The sequence below is a fragment of the Vombatus ursinus genome, unplaced genomic scaffold (assembly GCF_900497805.2).
Source record: "Vombatus ursinus unplaced genomic scaffold, bare-nosed wombat genome assembly UNPS02014426.1, whole genome shotgun sequence".
In the NCBI taxonomy this organism is placed as follows: domain Eukaryota; kingdom Metazoa; phylum Chordata; class Mammalia; order Diprotodontia; family Vombatidae; genus Vombatus; species Vombatus ursinus.
Genome location: NW_020954204.1, coordinates 82,532 through 89,356, shown reverse-complemented (window position 1 = coordinate 89,356; position 6,825 = coordinate 82,532). Strand labels below are relative to the sequence as shown.

The following is a 6,825-nucleotide window of genomic DNA, read 5'->3' as shown; positions in this document are numbered from 1 at the left end:
AGAACAATGTAGATTTGGCTGCACTATTGCATGACTCTTTGCTCCTCCACTTTGTCACTTCTCCCAAGATGGTTGGCTCACTTTCTGAAGTTGACATTTATTGGGAGACAGGGAGATTAAAACCATTCCCTAAGTAAAAAATCATTCAGGGGTAAAATAATGCATAAATCCATTAAAAGTGTAGGACTGAAAAAACAAATCATTAATGTAAGCTTAGTTAGTTCTTTAAGACATCTCAGTATATACACAAAACATTTAAAATAAAATAAAATAAAATAAAGCGAATACATACATAGACAAATACATAGAGAGAGACAGAGAGACAGAGAAAGTAGTCAGTGGTCATCAATACAATACCCTTACTATACCTAGATATATATGGTTGAAACATGCTATAAATAAAGCCCAAGTTGAAGAGGGAGTCATTGTCCTTCTTTCTGATATCTTAATTGCATCTCTGTTAAGAAGAAAAACCTTTAAAGAGTCAAAATTTTGAATTACAGGCAAGACACAAACCAGTATCAAACAGAAATGGAAAGTGTGAAGGAGTTGTAATTTGCATCCACCCAAATGAAATCAGGCATCCATTTAAGTATCAAATTATAATTTTAGAAATCTTCCTTAGTCCTTTTGTAAGAAGAGATGTAGTAACAAAATTCAGAATAGGTGCTCACTAAAACACTAACACAAGCAAAATGATCAGCTGGCAATTCTGAGTCATAAATAAATAAAGCATTCCAATTTTATGCATTTTTATTTTTCTTGGGTCAAACAATGTTTCAAATACATGTCAAAATCAAACTTACCTACAATTTTACCTAGGTTAGACCCTGTGGGGCAGTCTTGCCCTTGTCCTTTAAAAGTAGGGAGAGGGAATAAGCTACAAATGATTTGAGCAACAAGATGATGGAGTAGACTTTTTTCTCCAATTCTCATCAACCCTCAAATCTTTCTAAAACAGACATTTTATGCCAAAGATAAAGTAAGTTTTGTTGTCTCCATGGTCCAGTATAACCAAAATCTAAAAGAAGGTTAATTTTTTTAAAGCCTTAAGAACCCAGAAACTGACCCCACTGATCTTGAATTAACTCAACATTCAACCCCTACCTTCCACACTACTGACATTAAGGCCACACTAGCAGACCTAATGATAAAACATATGCTTAGATCAAAACTGCTGCCCCATGGTCCTTCCTCCCTCCCTCCTTCCAGTATTGTGGAGTCCCCATTTTCAGACTAAGGAAGTTTACTTAGGTCTTGACAGCTAGTTTAGTCATAGCCTTTCAGGAACAAAAGCCTGCATGGGCTTACAAACTGGAAGCACCAGTGCTGAAAAGTACTAAACTTCCAGTTCCAAGGAAACTATGTTCTGAATTGCCAGTGCTGGTCCAGAGAACTGAGGAACAGAGGCAGTGGAATAGGACCATGACCAGACACTTGCATGTGTGTGTATGTGTGCGTGTGTGTGTGCGCGTGTGTGTGTGTCTGTGTGTATGTCTGTGTGTGTGTCTGTGTGGTGGGGGGAGGGCTGTGCATTATTCTATCAAGTCTGAGAGAAAGAGCACAGCATCTAGCTGCAGTCAGCTCTGACCACCCAAATGTCACTTGAGGTAGAGACCCAGGCTGGTGAAACGTGAATTGCCCATTGTGTGAGAAGACTAAAATCTAGCTCTCAAGGAAACCATAAATGAGGGGAGGGGGTCAGGAAGTGAATGATAACTTAAAATAAAATTTAAAAAGAAAACACTTTGAAGGTTATAGGGAATTCAATCAGTGGATGCATTGCATTCAATAAAGGTTCAGTTATTCATTTTAGCCCAAGACAAGACTTTGGACTGAATCTTTCAATGCTTGAAAACTTCCATAAAGATCACTATCCAAATTAAGACTTAAGAAAGATGATTGGCAGAAGTTTATAGAGTTTCTCCTGCTTCTTATTCAGGAAGCCTTGCCTGAGGCATAAATTAGTTTGAAATTTTAGAGTTTCTGTCCTTGTCCCTGGTATCAGTAGCAATTATAATATTTATGCATTAGTTTGTCTGCCTAACTTGTGAACTTTGACGATCAAAGTAAACACTTTTTGAATAACAACTTAATTTGAGGCTTCTTTCCATATAGCCCAAAATTCCCATGCATTACAATCTGCTGAAGGTTAAAAGAGAATCTAGCTCATTGGTTTTTCTGCAATCCTATCATAGCAGTAAATAGGTGAATCCTCAAACATTTTATGTCCATTGATTAATTCTCATATTGCTTGCTGGATTTTAAAAACCTTTACTAGAAAGCTGAAGGTGGTGGGTGAGAGATACAGAGACAGAGATATAGAGAAATACACAAAGATGAGATAGATCAACAGAGACATATATACAGACAAGCAAACACAAAAAAAGAGACACAAAGACAGAGACAAAAAGAGAGAGGGAGAGAGCTAGATGGACAGAGAGAGAGGGGCAGATTAAAAAAAAGACAGAGAAAGGCCCAGAAAGACAAAGAGAAATAGATATACTGGATAAAGAGAGAGACAGATACAAAGAGAGAGATAAATAGGCAGACAGAGGAAGAGGAAGACAGAGATGTCAGAGATGAGTCAGAGAAGTAGATGAAAAAATGAACACTTAACAAAACTGAGGCTTTGAAGCATTTCTGATTAAAAGACCACAGATGAATAGAAAATGTATCTTTCAAATACAGGACTCAAGAGAAACATAAAAAGGTAAACAAGAAAAAGAAATCATGAGAGATTCAATAAGGTTAAACTATTTAAACTCCTACATGGGAAGATACTTGTAACTCCTAAAAATGTTATTATCATTAGGGCAGTTAGAAGGAGTGTTCATAGAGAGAAGGCTCGGGTGTAAATTGAGTGTGATAGAAGGATATCCAAAAGAAAATAAAATTAAGGGTTAAGAAAGAGGGATGCCCTGGGAGAAGAGGCAAGGGAAAGGTAGAATGGGGTAAATTATCTCTCATTAAAAAAAGGGTAAAATAACCTTTACCATGGAGGGGAAAATGGAGGAGGGTGGCAGGTAGTGTTTGAACCATACTCTCATCAGAATTTACTCAAAGAGTGAATAACATACACATTCAGCTGGGCATAGAAATCTATCTTATACTAAAGGAAAGTGTGGGGTGAGTGGGATAAGAAAAATGTGGTGGGGATGAAGGGTAATAGAAGGAAAGGCAGATTTGGAAGGTAATGGTAAGAAGTAAAACACTTTCACACAAACAGAACTAAAGCAACCAAAATTAGAAAAAAAAAGAATCTTGAAAAAATTTTACAGCAAATTTCTGTGATAAAAACCTCATTTCTTAAATACATAGGGAGCTGAGCAAAATTTATGAAAAGTGTGAGCCATTCACCAGTTCATAAAAAGTCAAAGGATATGATCAGATAGTTTTCAGAAGAAAAAATAAAAGTTATCCACAGTTACATGGGAAAAAAAATGATTTAAATCACTATTGATTAGAGAAATGCAAATTAAAACAACTCTGAGGTACCATCTTTGGCTGCAAAATATAATCAGTTTGATTTCTATATTGACCATTTGGTGATGACCACATGTAGAGTCACCATTTGCATTGTTGAAAAAGAGTATTCACTATGATCAGTGAGTGGAGGTGAAGAATAGATTGAAGGGATTGGATCTGGTTGATAGAGTTCCTGAAGAATGATAAACAGACTTTCACAACAATGTACAGGAGAGAACAACAAAAAACATCCCCCAAAATAGGAAATACAAGAAAGCTAAATGGCTGTCCAATAAGGCTTTACAAATAGCTGAGGAAAGAATGAAAACAAAAGGGAAAAGAAAAAAAATAACATACCCAATTGGATGAAGAATTCTAGAGAATAGTAAGGAGAGATAAGAAGGTTTTCTTAAGTGAGCAGTACAAAGAAATAAAATAAAACAAGAAAATGGAAAATATAAGAGATCTCTTCAAGAAAATTAGAGATATTAAGGGAAAGTTTCATGCAAAAATAGGCATGATAAAAGACAAAATGATAGGGACTTAACCGAAGCAGAAGAGATTAAGAAGGGGTAGCAAGACTATATAGAAGAACTATACAAGAAAGATCTTGACATCACTGATAACTACGATGGTATCATTACTGATCTAAAGCCATACATACTGGAGAATGTGGGCTTGAGGAAGCATTAGAGGTGATGGAATTCCAGCTGAACTATTTAAAATCCTAGAAGATGATGTTGTATTCAACATGTCAGCAAATTTGGAGAACTTAACAGTGCCCACTGGATTGGAAAAAGATTAGTTTATATCACAATCTTAATGAAGGGCAATACCAGACAATGTCAAAATTAGCAAACAATTGCATTCATCTCACACTCAAGCAAGCTAATGCCTAAGATTTTGCAGGCTCAACTGCAGCAATATATGGGACTAGAATTACCAGAAGTCCAGGTGATTTTTGAAGACGCAGAGGAACTTAGAGACCAAATTGCCAACATTAGCTGGATTATGGAGAAAGCAAGGGAGCTCCTATAAAGCATCTACTTTTACTTCACTGACTACAGTAAAGCCTTTGACTGTCTGGATCACAACAAAATGTGGCAAGTTTTCAAGGAAATTGGAGTACCAGATTATTTTACTTGTGTTCTGATGAACCTGTATGCAGGTCAAGAAGCAACAGTTAGAACCAAACATGGAACAACTGATTGGTTTAAGATATGGAAAGGAGTAAGGGTGGAGCCATGATGGTGGAGAAAAGTCAGGGGCTTATCTGAGCTCTTCCAAATTCTTCTCCAAACAACTTTAACTAACATCTTAAATGAATTCTGGAGCAGCAGGATCCATGCAAATATGGGGTAAAAAAAAAATTTCCAGCCTGAGACAACTTAGAAAGACTACAAGAAATTGCTGTCTAATTCAGGTAAAAGAGGAGTGCAACACTTGGGTAAAAGGTCTGGGTAAGCCATCTGGAGGCCCCTAGCCACACATAGGTCAGTAACCATGGTCTCAGAATACAAGGCCAGTGGCTCAGTGGGTAAGGTGTGAGGTCACAATTCCTGGGGCAGTGGGCAAGTAGTCAATTCCTGTGATTCAAGCATGGCAGGCAAACAGCAGAGGCCCCTGAACAACAGGCAAATGGCCAGGCCCAGTGGCCCTGGAGCAGCTGAAAAGTGTTTAAGCCTGAAAGCCCCAGCACAGGAGGTGAGCTTATGAGGGGCACAGCAAGTGAGAGGCCAGGTCTGGCAGCCTGGATGCAGCAGGTCAGTGGCCAGGCCCTTCCCTCCTCCCCAAGAAACTTGGAACAGTGTCCCTTGTGCCCCAGGAGCAGAGCTCAACTTTAAAAGCCATGGAATAGGCAGAAAAAAATGAGCAAACCCCTCCCCCAAAAAAAGAAATCAAAATCCTGACCATAGAAAGTTACTATGGTGACAGGGAAGATCAAAATACAAACTCAGAAGATGCCAACAATGGCAGAACACCTATATGTGAAGCCTCAAAGAAAAATGTGAATTGGTCTCATACACCCCCCCCCAAAAAAACAAAAACAAAAACAAAAACAAACTCCTGAAAAGTTCATTTTTTTAAAAAATCAAATAAGATAGTAGGAAGAAAAATTGGGAAAAGAAATGAGAATTAGACAAGAGGATCATGAAAAAAAGGGTCTCCAGCTTGCTAAAGGAAGCACAAAAAATGGGGGAAAATGTTCAAAAATTCATTGAAGAAAATAGCTCCTTAAAAAGCAGAATTGTCTCCTTAAAATAATTAACAGCTGGAGATGTCTGAGAGGAGGGAGTAGGAAGACAAGAGGCCTTCGCCGGAGAGACCCTGGACAGCCCCGCTGAACATCAGCGATGTGCAGGAGCTGGTGCGGCGGAAGGATGAGATCGAGGTGCAGATCAAGTCCTACCACGACGTCCTGGAGGACCAAAAAGGAGTTGGGATGAATGAGCCTCTGGTCGACATTGAGGGATATCCTCGAGTAGATGTGGATGTGTATCAAGTCCGTATGGCGAGGCACGACATTATTTGTCTGCAGGATGACCACAAAGCCCTGATGAAGCAGGTAGAAGAAACCTGGGCTCCACACCAGGAGGAAGGAGAAGCAAGCAAGGGACACAGCCAAGACACAGAATGAGGCCTTGACCCAAGGCCAGGGCCTGAGCCAGAGTCCCCCTCGGCCGTTTGCTAAAGCGAACAGCATCAGCCCGGGCTCTCCTGCCAGCAACTCGAGTCTCCCAGTGGATGATGAGATCGTGGAGTTTGGCTCAGTGATTGCCCTCAACTTCCAGACTCTGCAGAACATCGGAACAGTGGTCCGGCATAGTGAAGGGCATCCGTTGAATGTGGTAGTGCTGCGGACAGGTGAGAGGCTCCAGCTGAGGCTTGTCCCCTATGCGCTGGGCTGGGAAAGGATTGCTAGGCTGCAATATTATTCCCTTGCAAAGATGATTGCCCTTCGGAACTATGACAGAGAAGGCCTCCCCCTTCCCATCTCCTGGACCTGGAGGTGGCTGGGATTTCCCTTCTTCAGCTCCTGCTGGGAACTTAAGGATTTGCAATGACTTTGGATGGGTGAACTCTCCATCGGGTGCTGGGGATGCACTCCCAGCAGCGGTTTTGACCAACAGTCTGCCTAGATTAAGGCTTGGTTAAAACTTCACATTTGTTTAGCATCTCCTTCAAATTATGTCTTTGTCTTTAATGGAAATTATTTTTGCTTTTGAATGAGTGGATAGGAATTTAATTTGACAGTATTCTTACTCTTTTAGAGGTTGCTGTAATTTTTTTTTTCAATTTGGATAAAGAGATGTGATTTTCATTGTGCTTCTATGTTGTCTTGATACACACACACAC

The 6,825-nt window shown here is 39.6% G+C and overlaps 1 pseudogene; it reads left to right on the top strand.

Annotated features, from left to right (window-relative positions):
- The first annotated feature begins 5,746 nt into the window (after positions 1–5,746).
- Positions 5,747–6,420, top strand: LOC114042396 (annotated as a pseudogene).
- Positions 6,421–6,825: the final 405 nt, after the last annotated feature.